Here is a 19,166-nt window from a genome sequence, read left to right on the forward strand (position 1 = left end):
GGAGAGCCATGCGGTGGGTGCAGAACCCCTAGGGGATGACAAGATCCTAGCACTTCCGTGTGTCCGTGACACACGGAGAGTCACCTGGGCCTTGACAGCCATTGTCAAGTTCTGAACTTCATAATTCACACCACCTTTAAACTCACTCTGGAACTGCTCTCGACACACAGCAAACAGTGCACATGTGTGGAAGGACTGCCCTTGAACACAAATGAAATTCCTTTGAACGCCAGGATTCCTACCCCAACTCCAAGGCCAGAACAGGTGATGGAAGAAACCCCACTATGTCTAAGCCACTGCCTGAGTCTCTCTGGGGTGTCAGGTGCTTGGAAAACCACACACTGCAGCCAAAGAAGAAGACGTCCATGGAAGACACCCCACATCCCACCTTACAGCTTCACTTCAGAGAACGTTTCCTGGTTTCTGTTGTCGCTGTTGGGGTTTTTTTTTCCCTTTCAATTCACCAGTTTGAGTCAGAGAAATGTTTTCCTGGTGAGAAAGTTTTTGAAGTCTGTTTCAGATCTGCTGAAAACTAGGAAAGCCACCACCTTTACATTGGCTGGACAAACATGCAGGTTACCGTGTTGCAAATAACTTGAAGAATGCCTTAGTATTAACATTTTATAGATAATTCTGTAACTCAAGGCTTTCACCCATCATTATCTCACCAGAATATCTCATCCAAACCATAACCTCCAGCACTTTAAATATTTAAATCACAACTCAAGTTCAGGTAATAGGGCTAACTGCCACCGGCCTCCGAGCGGACGGGCCCCCTCGGCACACATACCTGGAGACCGCGCAGTCTGCCTGCCCCCGCCAACCACGACAAGGCACAGACCAGAGGGACTTTACCTGGGCAGAGCCGATAAGAGCCACTGTGATGCCATTTAACCAAATACTTCCAACCATTCACCGCAAACCACCCCTCTGAGTCCATACCAGGGTCAGCCAGCACAGCCCCCGGGGCCCCAGGCTCGGGCCACACACAGAGACATTGTTGCTGAGCTCACGCTCCCAAAGAGGTAAATTAGTGCACTTTCTCCAGAGATCCCAGTCCACAGGCTGACAAAGGCGAGGCTCTCCCTTCGCGCTCACGGAGAAGGAACCACCAGTATACTTAACACAAAGCATCACAGGAGACGCATCCATAATTTAGAGCAGACCTTTAGCCTGCTGCTGCCGACGAATGTGAATTATTTAGCAGGCAGAGCACAGCTCCAGAAGCTGTTCTCAGAGGCACAAATGCTGAGGCTGAAGCCCTGGGGGCCTCTGGGAAGTTGTTTTCTGTTAAACTAGCAGTGGCAAAGGAAAAAAAAAATACTTTTTATAATAAAACTCTTAATTTCCCTATTTAAAAATTTTAATCCCATAAACATAAAACTTATCTTTTTAATGAGAAGGTGATCACCAAAATTGCATAGTATCAGGAATAAGTATTCACTAAGTAATAAGCAACTACCCCAAACTGAACCACTTTTAAACCATAAGGAGCATTTTGAGGTCAAAGCAAAGCATGCACGTGACTGTTCCATGAAAGCTTTGTTTATAAAAACTGGCAGGGGCTGGATCTGGCTCTCAGGCTGACCCGGCTACAGATTCTTGGATGGACACTGCTGCATAAACAGCTACAACTAGGTGACAGTTCTGTTAAAAAGGTGTTAAATCAATATCAACATTTTCCAAGAAAACAATTCAGGAAAAGGGTTTAACGATGCGGCAGAGCCCCAGTGGGTCCCACTTTCCTATCAGTGTCCTTTCTGACCTCACGTTTCTGAAGTGCAGCCATCTGCTGGTGAGGCAGCAGAGCTCAGGGGGCGCAGAGGCAGAGTCAGGCCGGGACGTGGGGCCCCAGTCCCTCTGCGTCGGGCCCCTCATCTGCCCAGGGACCCAGGCAGTGCTCAGAAAGGCAGAGCTACTAGCACAGCTGGTAAACCGGGGAGACAGGACTTTGAACGAGGTCTGAAAACACCTCCACCGGACCTAAAGCTGCCCCTTTCTTAGAGCCACACGTGCCATCCTTTGGGGGCAGCTTTTAATTTTGATATAAATTAACCTTGCAAAAAATTACAAAATCAGTAAAAGGAACTCCCATACACCCTTTCCCAGATTCACTGGCCGTCTACATCTTGCTCTACTGGCCGTGTCATCCTCTCTCCTCTCCCCCTCACTCCCTTCCTCCCAGTCTCCTTCTCTAAACACACACGCCGGCAACTTTTCCCAAACTATTGGAGATTAAGGTGGAGACAGCATACCTCTTCACCCCTGAATACTTCAGTGTGCATTTCTGAAGTACGGGGACATTTTCTTTCACGACCACAGCACAGCCATCAAAACTGGAGAAAGTGACACAGTCCGAGTTCCAGTTTCATCAGCAATGTCCTTTCTGGCTATTTCCCCGTCTAGGGTCCAATTCAGGATCGCTTAGTGGTCGTGTCTCTTTAAAAGCTCCTGGCCTGGGGCTTCCCTTAGTGGTGCAGTGGTTACAAATCCGCCTACCAATGCAGGGGACACGGGTTCGAGCCCTGGTCTGGAAAGATCCCACATGCCGCGGAGCAACTAAGCCCGTGCGCCACAACTACTGAGCCTGCGCTCTACAGCCCGTGAGCCACAACTAATGAGCTGGCACGCCACAACTACTGAAGCCCACGTGCCTAGAGCCCGTGCTCCACAACAAGAGAAGCCGCCGCAATGAGAAGCTCGTGCCCCGCAACGAAGATTAGCCCCCGCTCGCCGCAACTAGAGAAAGCCCACGTGCAGCAACGAAGACCCAACGCAGCCAAAAATTAATTAATTAATTAATTAAGGAAAAAAAAAAAAGCCCCCAGCCTCTCTTTGGTCTCTAGACCTGGACATGGGCCGGCTCTTTTGTGGACTGCCCCTCAGTCTGGGCTGCCTGGTGTCTCCTGCTGACCTGGCAGGAGCACTCCGGGAGTGATGGGTGCCCCGCGTGTGTCCTCCTTGCACTTCTCTGCAGGAGAAGGGGCGTCAGTCCATTGCAGCGTTGGTGCTGTTCGGTTGGGGTGCCAGGCTCTCCACTGTGGAGGCACTATCCTGCCCTCTGAGTTGATGGATGGATCTTGTTCCTCGTCAAGCTTGTGTCCAGTATTTCGGCATCCACAGAAGACTTTTTTTTAATATATATATAAATTTATTTTCTTTCTTTATTTTTGGCTGCGTTGGGTCTTTGTTGCTGTGCGTGGGCATTCTCTAGTTGCAGCAAGCAGGGGCTACTCTTGGTTGCGGTGCATGGGTTTCTCTTTGCAGTGGCTTCTCTTGTTGTGGAGCACAGGCTCTAGGTGTGAGGGCTTCAGCAGCTGTGGCACTCAGGTTCAGCAGTTGTGACTCATGGGCTCTAGAGTGCAGGCTCAGTAGTTGTGGTGCACGGGCCTAGTTGCTCCACGGCATGTGGGATCTTCCCAGACCAGGGCTCGAACCCGTGTCCCCTGCATTGGCAGGCAGATTCTTAAGCACTGCGCCACAAGGGAAGTCCCCACAGAAGACTTTCTGATGCCATCATTCCTCCACATTTTACTGTATGAAAGAGCTTTCTCTCCTCCCCCACTTACTATAAACTCATTTATCTCCATCAGTATGCACTCGATGCACTTCTGTTTTTATGCTCTGCCTCCCTTCAAGCTGGCACCTGGGGCCTTCTGGTAAGTCCTCATCATGCACTGAGCACCTCCTTATTTTCTGGTGTGAAAACATGTGCAGGGTTCATTTTGTACTTTCCGTGCTCCAGACCAGGAATCAGTTTTGCTCCAAGGAACCCTGTTCCTTTCACTGAGGAGTGGTGTTTAGACACCAAGATCTGGACACAAGGGGTGCTCATTGCTACTGGGGGGTTTTGTTGCTTCCAGGCCCTTCCAGTGGACAGAGCTAAGAAATACTGATACGCATACCCACACATGCCTATGAATACACAGGTGCACATCTATTTATCTACTTATTTCTACATGCTCATGTCCATCTATTAAAACCATGAATTCACACTGACACCTCAAACCCCAACCCCAACCTTAACCCCAATACATTCTCCTGTCCCATATTTGTAACTCCCTCCCCAGCAGTGGAGAACTGGGCTCCCACTATTCTTGGTGTATTTGCTCATCTGCTGAAGCCTGGAATACACAGAAGGTACTTTAAGAACTGATAACACGGCCTTACCTGGTGGCGCAGTGGTTAAGAATCTGCCTGCCAATGCAGGGAACATGGGTTCCAGCCCTGGTCCGGGAAGATCCCACATGCCACGGAGCAACTAAGCCCGTGCACCACAACTACTGAGCCTGCGCTCTAGAGCCCGCAAGCCACAACTACTGAACCCGTATGCCACAACTACTGAAGCCTGTGCGCCTAGAGTCTGTGCTCCGCAACAAGAGAAGCCACCACAGTGAAAAGCCCACACACCGCAATGAAGAGTAGCCCCTGCTCACTGCAACTAGAGAATGCCCACGCACAGCAACGAAGACCCAATGCAGCCATAAATAAATAAATAAATAGATAGATGAAGTTATTTAAAAAAAAAGAACTGATAACACATACACTGCCAAAAACAAAACCAGTAACTAGACTTTAATCTTTGTTTACAGTTCTTTTTGAGATAAAATCCACATACAGTGAAATACACAGTCTTAGGTGCAGGATTCCATGAGTTTTAACATCACGTCATTTACTTTTTAAAGCCTGTACTTGCTCATCAAGTGAACTGGTCCACCCTTCAAACCAGGCCTTGAGAATATCTGCCATATGGCCACTTCAACAGTAAAATTCAGTTCTGGGGGAAAAGCCAGGTGGAGCCTCAGGCCCATGATGGTCATTCTGGCTCTGGGTGGCATAATGTGATAGACTGCATGGGCCTGAATATCTTTATGTCTTGGTTTTCTCATTAGGGGAGAAATTAACAATTGCAGGGCTTGGGGCAAGAGTACAAGTTAAGATCTTTACACCATGCATCTAAATAGTGAAAAAATATCCAAGAAGCTAACATGCTGTTAAGTAAGATAGATTCTATTCTCCTCTCTTCAAACGCCCTGGAAGGCTAGGCTTGAACGTAGAATTCTGGAACCTGCCCGAGCTCTGCACTGAAAGGTGGGCGCACAGGGAGGGCTGCCCGGCCTCCCCCCACCCCGCCCTACCCCGCTCAGCTGCACGTCCAAGTCTGCCATCCTGCCCACGCCGCACAGCAGGCTCCCTAAGAGTATTCACTTCACTCCCCAGCTGCAGCCCTGGCATGTTTTACAAATTGAAAGCAGCAGGCCCTTTTTTTTTTTTCTCAAAGCAATCGCATATGGAATCCCCGTGTGTGGGCTGGGCCACTGGGAAGGAAGAAGACACAGACAAGAACAGGTGGGACAGACCTCGGCGGCGCTCTGCTTGACCTGGTGCAGCCTCGGGCAGGCAGCCCAGCACCTCCTTCATGAAAGATCTGCCACTATTTACAGAGCCCTTCTGCCGATGAGAATGAAACGTCTACGGAGCCTGACAGCACCTCCTCGGCACGGAGTCTGCAAACTATTGATCCATCAGCCCATTTTACAAAGGAAGTTGCTGACGTGTGAAGCCCTCCTATGACCAGCCTGAGATTAGCTGGTGAAGGTGCTGAGACAGCGTCCATGTGCTCCAAGGGACGCTCCCAGTGTCACCGTGCATAAGCTCCTGGCCAGATGTCACAGCCCTGGAGAGCAGGCAAACGCCTCACAGATCTATCGGGGAGCACTCAGTGTACAGTATCCTTCCGTATACTTCCCAGGGCCACAGGAAATGTGGGCCCAAACACCAGAAACCTAAATGCTGCGTCTTTCCTGGAGTCACTACCAGAAGAGTCGATTTATAACTGTTCTGGCAGAGCAGAGCAGAACAAACTTTCTGTGTCTGAAATGACACAAGTCCTTCTGGAGACTGAAATGCCAAGCAGATGGGGGTGAGATGCTGGGAGAGCTCACGAGGCCGTGTGAGTGGGCAGAACCGTAGCCAAAAAGGGTCAGCGTGGGAAGTAACGCGACACGCAAAGGGGACGTGTCACTTGTCGCAAGAGTGCTCAGGATTCAAGGCGCAGCGCTAGCAACCGTGACCACACGTGGGCTGCCCACTAGCCAGCATCTGACCACAGGGGGCCTCCAGGACTCAGCAAAAAGGGATGCGGGACACTTTTCAAAGATTAGCCCTAATCAAATTCATTTATTATGCTGATTTGAATGAAAAAAATTCACATTATTCACTTACTAATTCCTTAGTGAAATTAGTGTATTTCATCTCAGTGAATAAAATACATACATTCTGTGAAGACCTCGCTTTATTCTGGGGCCAAGAGCCACACGTGAAGTGTAAACCCTCCAGCTGTGGCCTGACCCTGTCTGGAGGCCACTGCTCAGTGCAGAAGCCCAAGGACCCCAAATGGGGGCCTCCACAAGGAAGACTCAAAACTGGTGCTCACCCCTGCCTGCAGCTGAGGCACAGGAGACTAAAGGCACAGCTGCAGGCGCCAGGCCTGCACTGAGACCGTGTAGGTGGGGGGCCAGGCAACGGGCACCGTCCCCAACAGGACAGGGGGCTGGTGGGCTGGCCATCAGAGAAGGAAAAGGATCAAGGGGATAAGATCATCAAGGATGCACGGGGCAGGCACCGCCTTCATCAGGGATGGTACTGAGAGGCCACTCCTGTCAGTGGAAGAGAGGTAATACTGAGACACAGGAAAGACTTAACTTTTATGTCAGGTATAAACTGTACTTTTTGGCTATGGCATCCATAGCCTGGGATTCTGGAACAGTTATGATTTCACATAATTTTAATAATGAAGATAGTATGTCAGGTGCAAAACTAAACAAATGTAATACCTGTGTCTTTTATGTGACTTCCAAATAAAGCACTCAAATTCAGAAAGTCATTTGTCCCAGACTGGGCTCCAAAAATCTGGTCACCAGGCTGGCTCCTATTCCCTGAGGGGTCCTCACCCCGTCCCCACCTCACCCCCAAAGAAGGCAGGCAGCTCTCCTGCCCCTTCTCCTGCAGGAGGCGGTGCTGAGTGGTGGGGCTCCCGAAGCCCCACCCCTGGTCTGGATGTCTCCAGTGGGTGGAGCTCAAGGTGGAGGTGACCCAAACTGAGGTAGCATCGACAAAGTAAGGGGTCTGCAATCTTCCAAAGCGGCATGAATGTGAAAAACAAGCGAAGAAGGAGGAACTGTTCCATTGAAGGAGATAAAAGAACCATGACAGCTAAAAGCCAAATGTAATTCTGAACTGGATCCTTTCACCATAAAGATGACATTTACTATGAATTGGCAAAATGAACAGAGTGTGAGGATAAGATGGTAGCAAAGTATTGGTGTTAATTTCCTAATTTTGATGGTTGTATTTTGGTTATGCAGGAAAATGTATCCATTTGTAAGAAATTCACTCTAAAGTATTCAAGATGGTAAGGGTATCATATCAGCAACTTACTTTCAAATGGTACAGGAAAAGTTCTTTGTCCTACAGCTGCAATTTTTGAAAGTCTGATATAGTTTCAGACTGAAAAAGAATTACATGGTGCAAAAAATAAAAATAAAGGTGTGCCCTCTCTCCCCCCGCCTGCCCTGAGGACCTGCCGAGCCTGACGCTTCTATGGAAGAAGAAGATCAGGGCTCCACTACACGGGGGAACCCAACCATCCTCCATGTTCTCTTCCTAAAACTGGATGGGCCGTTAAGATGAGTAAGAAGTAAATGGGGCCACCCCCTCCTCCTCATTTCTCAACATACACCTGTGGAAGGTCTACTCTGTGGCAAGCTCTGTCCTGGGAGCCAGTCTCCAGCCCAGCTCTACCTGGCACAGGTGTGGTGGTTCACAGTGTGGGTTCTGGAGTCACATTGTCCTCCCCCTTCTGTAATGCTGCAGTAACAACCATGTACTAATGTCACAGGGATGCTGTGAGAACTCCACTCCTCACCAAGTCACTTCACCTTTCTATAAAGCCACAGTAGTAACTGTATACTGGCATCATAAGAGTATTGTGACAAGTAGTACCAGGCACATAGCAGGCATTCAATAATACTGGTTGGATAAATAGATCACGTGTTCCAAATACAAGCTAATGAGATGGCACAGGCTGAAAGGCATATAACTTCAAATTATAAACATCTTGCAGTTTTAATGCACAATTCATAAAATATTTTCTACTTAAAAATTTTAAACATAAAAAATAAAATCCCTTATTGATCATTACCTAAAATTCTAGTCCTATCTCCCCTCCCTAGAGGAAACCCATCTTATTAATTTGGTGTTGATCCAAATTTTTTGTTATGCTTTTACGAACATATATATGTTCCTATCAAAACAATGTATATTGTTTAGGAAAGCTACTACTTTTCATCTTCCTGAACTCCATGAGCTCTAAAAGTCAGGCCTGGCCATGTGACTGATATGCTGTGGGTTTTCTAGTTAGATAAGAATGTCATTTGTAAATAATGATTATTTCATTTCTTCCTTTACAAGTTTTAAAATTTCTTTTTCTTGCCTTATAGTGTTGGCCAGAATCTCCAATATAATGTTAAATAGTTGCTAAGATATGAAACATCCTTGTCTTATTCCTGGGTCTAATGTTTAACTATTAAGTATAACTTTAAAAAAATGAAATGGGTAGAAGGAGACTCACAGATATAGAAAACAAACTAGTGGTTACCAGTGAGGAGAGGGAAGGGGGGTGCAATATAGGGGTAGGGGAATAAGAGGTACAAACTACTGTGTATAAAATAAGCTACAGGATATAATGTACAACACAGGTAATATAGCCAATGTTTTGTAACAACTATAAATGGTGTACGACCTTTAAAAACTATGAACCACTATATTGCACACCTGTAACTTATATAATATTGTACATCAACTATACTTCAACTTAAAAAAAAAAAGGAATGGGGACTTAATTTTATTAGATACTCCTTTGCCTCTACTGTGATAATCATACAGTTTTACCCCTTTAATCTATTAATATAAAACAATCTGCTTATGTGACCGTGATATTCCTTTATTGAAGTGTAAGCGCCATGAAGGCAGAGACTTCGTTTTGTTCACCAATGTATCCCCAGTGCCTGGAACAGTTTTTAGAAGAAAGTAGGAGTTCTAAAAGTAACTGTCGAATGAATAAATGGTGACTTGAGTGGAAAATTCTCTAATGTTAAACTATCCTTGCATTCCCTGAATAAACCTCACTTCATAAGGATGCGTTTAAAAAATGAAAACACTGCTGGATTCAATTTGCTAAAATTTTATTTAGGAAGTTTCCATATTTGTTCACTAAGTTAAATTGGCCAATAATTCAATTTTGTGCCATCCTTGTCCAGTTTTGGTATCAAGGTTATACTGGCTTGATATGAGCAGGGTAGGGTAGCTTCCCATCTTCTATACCCTGTGTGGTAGACCATGTTAAGTCCAAAATATTTGCTGCCCCTGTTTGTGGGAGGGTTACCCATGCCCCCCACCTCAGTGTCAGGCTTGGCCTTGTGATGTGAGAGAGTGTAGCACGTAGTGCTTGGGAAGGAAGCTCTGCCCAGCTCTGCCACAAGACTCACAGTGTCCCATAGAGGAACTGCTGCAACAGCGAAAACACGCAAAGCAAAACAAGGCCAAACTGCAGTGGGCGTATAATGTAAGTAAAAAAGAAATTTTGCTTTCTTAGAGCCACTGTGATTTTGGAGTTATTTGTTATTTGCAACATCATTTATCCCAAGCTGATTGATATACTCACCAATAAATTGGTTTGGGCATGTTGCCTTTTGCGGTGTAGATCTTTGACTTCCAAATCATTTTTGCTTATGTTGATTTATCTAACCAAAGTTTCCTTTTCTTCTTAGGCCAACCATATTTTCCTAAACGTTGTCCAATTGACCTGGTAATCAGATGCATTAGTATAAAGTTATTCAAAGAATTTTCTTATAACTTTAGCTCTCTGTTATCTTTGAAGTTATCTTTGTCTTCTTTCTTCTTCATTCTTAATGTTTTTCCCTCTTTTTCTTGATCATACCTACTGAAGACTTAGTTTTTTGTTTTATTAATCAGTTATATACTGTTTGTTTTGTTTTCCACTTTGTTAATTTCTACTTTATGTTTTTCCCTACCTTATTTTGAAAGCTTATTTCCTGTATTTCCCAACTTTTCTTTTTTATAATATACTACAAATTTTTCTCTGAAAACCACTTTGACTATATCCCACTGGTGTTAATATGTAGCACTATAATTACTGAACAGTTCTAAACTGTATTATAATTTCCATCTTAATTTTCTCCTTGACCCATGGATTATTTAGAAATATAGCTTTAAACTTTCAAATGTACAGATTATTTTGTATTGTCTTTTTGTAATTGACTTCTACTTAATTACATTGCAGACAGTAGATGTGATCTGTATGCTATAAATATATTTTTAATTTGTAGCAACTGCATTTCTGGAATAGAATATTGTCAACATTGGTAAATACTTCATGTATCTTTGGGAAAAAAGTGTATTCTCTATTGGATGTAAAATTTTACATATATAAAATTTAAGTTGTCTGTTTTATAATTCAAACATTCTGTGATCTTACTCTATTTCTTATCAGCTTGATTTCTTAGTTTCTGAAAAAGGTATATTATAGTCTTCCCCTAAGAACACTTGTCCACTTTTACTGTAGTTCATCTAACTTTGTTTACAAGTGAGAGACTCTATTTTTGGTGCACACTGCCTGCTTTCTTCGTTTTTTATTGTTTTTATCACTTGAATTATTTTGTCTGGTGTTAATATTGCCATACCAATTTTCTTTTTCCTTAGTACCTACCTAAGGAAATAATTAATTTCATTTAATTTTTTCAATCTTCCTGTGTCCTTTTGTTTTAAAATTGAATTTTAAACAATCTAAATGGAGAGTTTTCTCCTTTGATGCCCTTTCTCTTCCACTGATCTTATAATCTTCTTCAGGGCCTGTCCTAGGCTCTTTTCTCTACGTAGTTCTTCTAGGCAATTTTATCCACTCCTAGTACCACTTATATTGGAAATGCAATTAAAACAGCAACAGTGATATTGACAATAATAATGGCAGCTATCATTTGCGTAGCTCTTCATTATGTGCCACGTACTGTTCTAAATGCATCACAGATATCAGTTCCTGTCATTCTCACAGTAACTCTGTAAGATGGGTCCTGGTACCCATCTTACAGACAGAGAACTGAGGTGGCCAGCTGGTGGCAGACTCAGGGTTTAACCCAGTCCATGCTCTGACTCGTGTGTCTTATCACCTCTCACGTCCCCGGCCGTCTTCCGGTTCCCACTTATCCCATAGGTTTGAGACTCCTCTTTTCTGCATGATCTCTAATTTCTCAAGTTTACCAAGGCACTAAATTCCACTGGTGGATTGATGACCCTTAAGCTTAAGCTTCCAGGCCCAACCGTTTTTGGCATCCATACTCAGTTACCCAACTGTCTACACCACATCTCCACCTGGAAATTGCGAAGTATCTCAGAAGTCACAGGTCCAAAGCAGAGCTCTTGTTACCGCCCTGTTATCTGTTTCTCCCGACCCTGCTCCTTCCCCCGCCGCCGACGCTGTGACCGTCCCCCAGTGGAGCTCTCCTCACCCTGTGCTCTCCTCACAGACACAGCATCATCCTCTCTCAGGTTTCCACCACCCCGGCTGCTCCTTCTCGGCTTTTTCCTGGCCCCTCCCGTCTCCCCAAACTCACATGAGGGAGAGCCTCTGCTCTCATCTCAGGGCTCGGCTCCGCGGGACTCGCGGGCCTCTGGCTGGACCAGGCCCTGCCGCCCGGCTCCATCTCTCCCACCACCAGCGGCAGCACATCCCGCGACAATCCACCGTCTCCCAGAGGCGAGCACGGCCTGTCCACCAGCCTCTCTCGGATGCTCGGGTCACCCTACACGCAAGCCCCTGCAAAGTCTTGTACGTTACAAGACTTTCCCTCCCTTCTCTGAACAACGGCATCTGTTTGAGGGTGACACGTTGGCCTGAAGTACTCTCGATTAATGCTGGTTTTAGATACTGATAGAGGTCAGTCCTCTAAAAGAAACAGTTTTTTAAAAGGCAAACAAAGCCAGATTTAGTATTTATTCCTGGGGGAATGGCCTGAAGATTTTTAAAGAGCAAGACAGTAAGTGGCTACATAATGAAGGTCACAAACGTACCGTCACAAAACAATGGAAAACCCAACTGCCCTAATATCAGTGGCTGTGTGGCTTGTGCTACATTTCCAGTGAAAGCATCATACACAAATTCCAAAAGTGCTGTTATCTCCACCAGCTCAGACAGAAAGAAGCAAAGGTGACTCTGGAAAACTGGCAGTGACTCACCAATTAGCTCCAAAATGTGTAAGAAAATGCAAAAGGCTGGAATAAGCAAAGCCAGCCTGAGACTACACAACCAGATCTCTGAACGCACGACAGAACGACAGTAATGACGACACAAGGTGCTGATCCAATGACAAAGAGACCAATGGAACAGAAGCTGGAAGCCAGAAACAGACCCACAAATATACGATTACCTGATAAAGGTGCTGCTTCCTTTCAGTGGGGAGAGGATCGCCTTTTCAATAAATGGAGCTGGATCAACTGGGTCCCAGCGGGGAAAAATGAATCTTGTCCCCTAACTCACATCATACACAAATATCAGCTCCAGATAATCAGAGCTTTCAATGCAAAAGATAAAACAATGATGGCTTTACCTTCATAATCTTGGGAAGGGCAATGCCTGCTCTAAAAGGACATAAAAAGCATCACAGAAAGGGAAAATGATAAATTGAATGATACAAAGATTAAAAACTTTTCGTCATCAAAAGAGACCACGAAGAGGGCTTCCCTGGTGGCACGGTGGCTAAGAATCCGCCTGCCAATGCAGGGGACACAGGTTCGAGCCCTGGTCTGGGAAGATCCCACATGCTGCGGAGCAACTAAGCCCCATGCACCACAACTACTGAGCCTGCGCTCTAGAGCCCGCGAGCCACAACTACTGAGCCCACGTGCCACAACTACTGAGCCCACGTGCCACAACTACTGAAGCCCGTGCACTTAGAGCCCGTGCTCTGCAACAAGAGAAGCCACCACAATGAGAAGCCTGAGCACCTCAATGAAGAGTAGCCCCTGCTTGCCGCAACTAGAGAAAGCCTGCACACAGCAACGAAGACCCAACGCAGCCAAAAATAAATAAAATTAATTAATTAAAAAAAAAAAAGAGAGACCACGAAGAGAATGAACAGGTAAGCTGTGGGGGAGCTCACCTGAATACATAAATCCAATGTAAGAGTCATTTCCAGGATCTATTTTTCAAATTTCCTACATACCAATAAGGAAAGGTAGATGACCTAGCAGGAAAGTGGGCAGAAGTCTTGCATGAGCACTGAGTTGAAGAGACAGAGATTAGAATTAGGCCAGGCCAGGCTGGAATTTGCAGGTGCCGGGAGGAAAGCTAGTGAAGAAAGAGCTCCAGAAATCTCAAAAGAGAACCCTGGAGTCTGTTGCTGAATTCTAAGCTGTGTGCACACGGGGTGAAACCCATGAGGCCAGGCAAAGAATAGCTGGGAGCTGCAGGATGAACGTTCCCAGAACTCACACAGGGTTGTGAGATTTCTGAGTCCCCACAGCTCTGGTTGAACGCCTGGCCTTCAAAGGAGACCCCACATGTGTCAGGCTTAAGTAGTGGGGCTAAACTAGCTTTCAGTGAAAGCTACTTTAGATTTTCCCTAGGAAAAAAAAGCCTAAAAACAAGCCTCAAAGGGGCCAAGCCAAGCCCCAAGTAGCTTAACTGCCAGTTAAAACGAACCCCTATACTCTTCAAGGGAAGACAACAAAATCCTGCACCCAGTCGAAAATCACTAGACATGTGAAGATGCAGAAATGTGACCCACGACCAGGAGAAAAATTAGGCAGTAGAACAGACCCAGGAGTGACAGCAAGGATAAGTCAGCAGACAGAGACTTGAAGACACTTAAAGATGTTGTAAACACGCTCTAGAGTTTAAAGGAAAGCGTGAATATATGAGGAGAGAAGTGAAGGGTTCTAAAAGATCCGAAAGGAACGTCTAGAGACGAAAAATAAACCTCTGAAATGAACAGTCCACAGGATGGAATTAACAGCATATTAAACACTGTAGAAGAATAGATCAGTGAACTTAAACACAGAACAAAAGAAACTATGAAACATGAAGCATATGGAGAAAAAAAAAAAAAGACTGAAAATGAACAAGTCTCAGTGGCCTGTAGGAAAAACCCAAGTCCCCAAAGCGGGAGAGGGGTAAACGATATCTGACACTCAACACGCCCCAAATGGCAGATATACAACAAAACCAACCCAAGACTCATCGTAATTAAGTTGCTGAAAATCAGCAAAAGAGAAAATCTTACAAGCTGAGAAGGCAGGCCCAAAGGCATCTACTTTCTCTTCTTAGTTTTCCTAATCTGCATAAAAGCTGCTTAGGTAGAGCTCTTGCAAAGAGCCACTGAGCCCTCCCCAACCTCAAGGTCGACTTCTAGACCTTTCCCCTAAATTATTCTGGCCAATCAGATTTTCAACCCAATCTATGTAATACTTTCTCTGAGCAACTTTATACATATTCTCCTGAGAGTGAATCTAATAAAATTTTCAAACCATTTGGCAAGTCCTTAGGTAAAAAGCTTCAAGCATTTAAAACAATATTAATTATTATAGTAAACTCTTCATTCAAGTGTAATACATACCAAAAAAGGGCACAAATCATGAGTGAACACTCGTGTAAGAGGCAGAACACGGGCTCTGGCGGGAGCTGCCTCAGGGTGACTGCTCTCCTGACGGGACACACGGCTTACTAGACCAGTCCTTACACTGTTCTTCATGCTACGGCTTCCTAAGAGACGCTTCCCCCCCAAGAATCAAACTAATCCGTCCCCTTGGAGTGGAAGGATACACACCTGCTTCCAGGTAGGGCCTCTGGGGGGAGGATGAGGAACGGACACAGGAGGGTCACAAAGGGGACCTCCACAGTGACTGCAGTGCTTTGGAAGAAAGGCCTCAGGCAAATATGCCCAAATGTTAGCCGGCGTGACTTCTAGAAGGAAGGTATGTGGTCACTGGTTTATTACTTTTGAACTTCTGTTTGCTTGAAAAAAATTTCACAGTATAAATAATTACTAATAAAAACTCTCTCCAAATATCTTGTAGAACTGGAAAGAAATCAGCACATTGGAAAGAATCTTGGCAGAAATCAAGTCTCCAACCTTCCAAAAACTAAAATCCAAGTTTGACTAGTGTTTACAAAATACTTAGTACTTTGTACCCTATAAATACACTATGTAACTCTGGGTATAATTTTTAGGTTCAAAGCAAACCATAAGGAATGTTACAATATATTAAACCAAAACAAAGACTTCTGGTTAAAACAACCCCTCTCACACAGCAAATTACAAATTAACATTCCATCTCTACTAGTTAGCAAACGTTTTTGAAAATGTGCAATTAGGCTGCACTGTTTTTCTGATGAGGAAAATATGACTTCACCAGAATTCTGTACAAATACCCATGACACCACTCTGAAACCTTTACATTTCTCCTTCTCTTTCGTAATTTTACAGGATGCAAATTCATTGCCAAAAATACTAGAGATTATAGTACCTAATATTTTATTTTTAAAGATTTTTTTTTTTGATGTGGACCAGTTTTAAAGTCTTTATTGAATTTGTTACAATATCGCTTCTGTTTTATGTTTTGGTTTTTTGGCCGCGAGGCACGTGGGATCTTAGCTCTCCGACCAGGCATCGAACACACCCCCTGCATTGGAAGGTGAAGTCTTAACCACTGGACCGCCAGGGAAGACCCAATACCTAGTATTTTAAAGAAGGGTGCAGTTTAACTCCCTCAATTAACAGGCACGTAACCCTCACCGCCAGGCAGCTGCTGTAAGAGCCCCGGAAGTGGCCTGACGCGCAGGGCCCACTCCCGCACCACGACCCCACCAGGCGGGCAGAGAAGGTGCCGTCAGGCCTCGAGAAAACACAAGGCACAGAGAGAGAGAGGACGGCGGCCTGTGAGCTTCCCTCCGTGGCCGCGGAGCGCACGGTGTGAGCGGACTGGGGGCGGGCGGCTAGCCAAGGAGCTGCCCGGGGGAGTCGGCTCTTTCCAGAGAATGACCAAAGCAACAGGAGTTTTTCTGTGCCTTGATGTATTCTCTCACACAGGATGGTGTTAAAGGAGAGACCCTCTAAACCCCAAACACCTGAAGCAGTAAGTCACTTCTGGAAACCAAAGTTTACTGTGAACGTAAAGCGCGAGGGAAACAGAGCCGAGAGGCAGACCTGGATGGAGGGCTGAGGGTTGGACTTAGGCGAGAGGCGGGAGGGGTCCCAAGGCTGGAGGTGGGGAATGAGGACCCTCGGCTGGAGCTGACCCAGACTGTGCTCACCATGGCTTCCCGGGTGTCCAGCAGGGTCACGGAGCGGGCGGAACCGGGAAGACACGGCCCCGCAGCCATGCCCACTGAGCTACGCTCAGCCCTGGCCAGGTGTGTACAAACTTTTGGGAGAAGAGCCCTGGTGGGCCCTGGAAAGCGATCTGCTGGGCCTGAGACCACTCACCACCCAGCACCTGGAGGAGCGGGCGGAGACGACTGGAAGCTCTAGTCTGTGACGACCTACTTTCCTCTTTCGTTTCCTACTGAAAGTTATTTCAAAACAAGACAAGACAAACCGGCACACGGCAGCTCCCCAGGTAAGTATGGGCAAAGTGAAGAAGAGCCACAGCCTCTCCTTTCCCCACATCTAGCACAGGCGGGGGCGGAGTGGGGGGATTAAAAATCAGCCACAAACTTAGCAAAAGCAACCAAAAAAGATGGCACAGTCTGATGCCATAAGCTTCAAACAAGAAAAAGAGAAAAGAGAAAGAAAAAAAGCCAAGAAAAGAGAAAAAATAAAAAGGTTTTGACAGGTTCTGAGTCTGACCCATTCCTGAGTCCCCAGCAGGTGTCCTGGGGAAGGAAGCTGCACCAGCAAAATAGGGAAAGTCAAGGATACACCCTTGTGGGTAGAGCCCAACTAGTACTGAGGGTGTCAGCTCAGGCAGGAAGGACCCGGGAGCTCAGCACTGTGGTCTCTCTGGGCTCGAGAATGTCAGTGCCAGAAAGCACAGTGATAAGGGCCATGGGGACTGCTGACATCCATAGATGGGAGGATGACGTGATAGATGGGTAAATGGGTGGGTGGGTGGGTGGATGGATGGATGGATGGATGGATGGGTAGGTGGATGGATGTGTAGATGAGTGGGCGGACGGAGGAAAGAAGGTACAGAATATGCAAAAAGCAAACACAAAGTCTGGTCTGGAAGAAAACACAGCCTAAAAAACTTTAGAAATTCTTCATGTTCTATGAGAGAAAGGGGAGAAAGCATAGTTGATGAAACAAATTGAGGACAAAATCAATACTATCACAAAATGAATAAAAAGTAAAAAAAGAGGCAAGATATATCTGAAAAATCAAATTAATAACATAGAGAAAAATCTTTTACAACTAAATTGCCTTTGAGTATTAACTGACTGACTTTCTCAAAGAAGCAGAAGAGAATACTCCTGGGCTCTTAGAAACCTCCCTGGTGAGTGAGAGTAAAGAAGCCGAGGGTCTGAACTGCTTAATGGTGGCCACGTGGTCAGAATTCCTTCCGAAGATTTGCAAACCCATCTGATAAAGGATTAATAAACATAATATACAAGGAGCTCATACAACTCAATAACAAAAACCCAAATAACCAGGTTAAAAAATTGGCAAAAGACCTGAGGTGAATGTATACTTTGACACAGAAGACATACAAATGGCCAACAGGTACATGAAAAGATGCTCAACATCACTGATCTCAAGGAAATGCAAACCAAAACCACAATGAGATACCACCTCACACCCATTAGTCGACAGTCTTGTCTATTATCAAAGAGACAAGAGATAAGTGCTGGAGAGGGTGTGGAGAAAAGGAAACCCTCCTACACTGTTGGTGGGAATGTGAATTGCTGTAGCTGCTGTGGAAAACAGTATGGAGGGTCCTCAAAAAAATTAAAACTAGAACTACCATATGATCCTGAAACTCCATCCCTGGTTATCCATCCAGATGAAATAGGATCTCAAAAGATATGTGTATCACCATGTTCACTGCAGCATTGTTCACAATAGTCAAGATATGGAAACAAGTTAAGTGCCCATGGAGGAACGGATAAGGAAATTATGGTGTATATGTATGTATGTATGTATATATATATATATATATATATATATATATATATATATATATATATGTTACATATAATGAAATATTATTCAGTCTTAAAAAAAAGGAAATCCTGTCTTTGCAACACCATAGATGAATCTGGAGGACATGCTAAATGAAATAAGCCAGACACAGAAAGACAAAAACTGTATGATCTCACTTCTTTGTGGGATCTAAAATAGTCAAATTCATAGAAGCAGGGAGTAGAATGGTGGTTGCCAGGGACTTGGGGGAGGGGGACATGGGGAGACGTGGGTCAAGGTATGAAAAGTCTCAGCTGTGAGATGAGTAAGTACAGCATGGTGACTATAATCATAGTGTTTTGTACACTTGACATTTGAGAAGAGAATCGATCTCCGTGTTCTCACCACACACACAAAAGGTGCCTATGTGAGGTGACAGATGTGTTAATTAGCTTGATTGTAGTGATCATGCCACAATGTGTATGTATACCAAAATATCACATCATATACCTTAAACACAATTTTTTTTATCAATTATACCTCAATAAAGCTGGAAAAAAGTAAAATAATTTTTAAAAGGGAAAAAGAAAAAAAGAAAGCCTTGGGTAGGAAGCGGTTACTGATATCAGACGTGAGTCCGAATGACACGCACGGGTGGGTACCGAGCACGCCCTAGGGCGCTGACCTCACCTATAACCGGTTTCGGTTTGGCTGCACCTCACAGCCCAGGTTTATGATGTAATCCTTGTCACTAAAGGACCATTGGCTCGACACGACATACTCAGCTGCTCTCCACGTTGACTGTAACTACCAATGATCCTAACCTGCCAGCCCAACTCTCAGCTACTAGTTACAAAGGAACTAACCAGCGAGCGCAGAGCCTCCACCAGACCCCCGTCCCCCCTCCCAGTACTACGCCCCAGGACTGAGCCGGCTCAGGCAAGGCCCAGGGTTTACGGAGCCAACGTCAGT

At 45.2% G+C, this 19,166-nt stretch overlaps 1 protein-coding gene across 8 annotated transcripts in view; it reads right to left on the minus strand.

Moving 5' to 3' along the window:
• Positions 1 to 19,166, minus strand: part of RGS12 (regulator of G protein signaling 12) — a 124,226-nt gene that overhangs the window by 27,151 nt on the left and 77,909 nt on the right. Inside the window, exon 1 of one of the 8 annotated variants that reach the window (XM_059923692.1) lies at positions 9,725 to 9,746. The exons of the other annotated variants lie outside the window; for them this stretch is intronic. The gene's annotated coding sequence lies outside the window, so the exon portion shown is untranslated. Of the gene's footprint in view, positions 1 to 9,724; positions 9,747 to 19,166 lie in introns of those variants that run through there. 8 annotated transcript variants of the gene reach the window in all.

This window comes from Balaenoptera ricei, chromosome 5 (genome assembly GCF_028023285.1).
Source record: "Balaenoptera ricei isolate mBalRic1 chromosome 5, mBalRic1.hap2, whole genome shotgun sequence".
Lineage (NCBI taxonomy): Eukaryota > Metazoa > Chordata > Mammalia > Artiodactyla > Balaenopteridae > Balaenoptera > Balaenoptera ricei.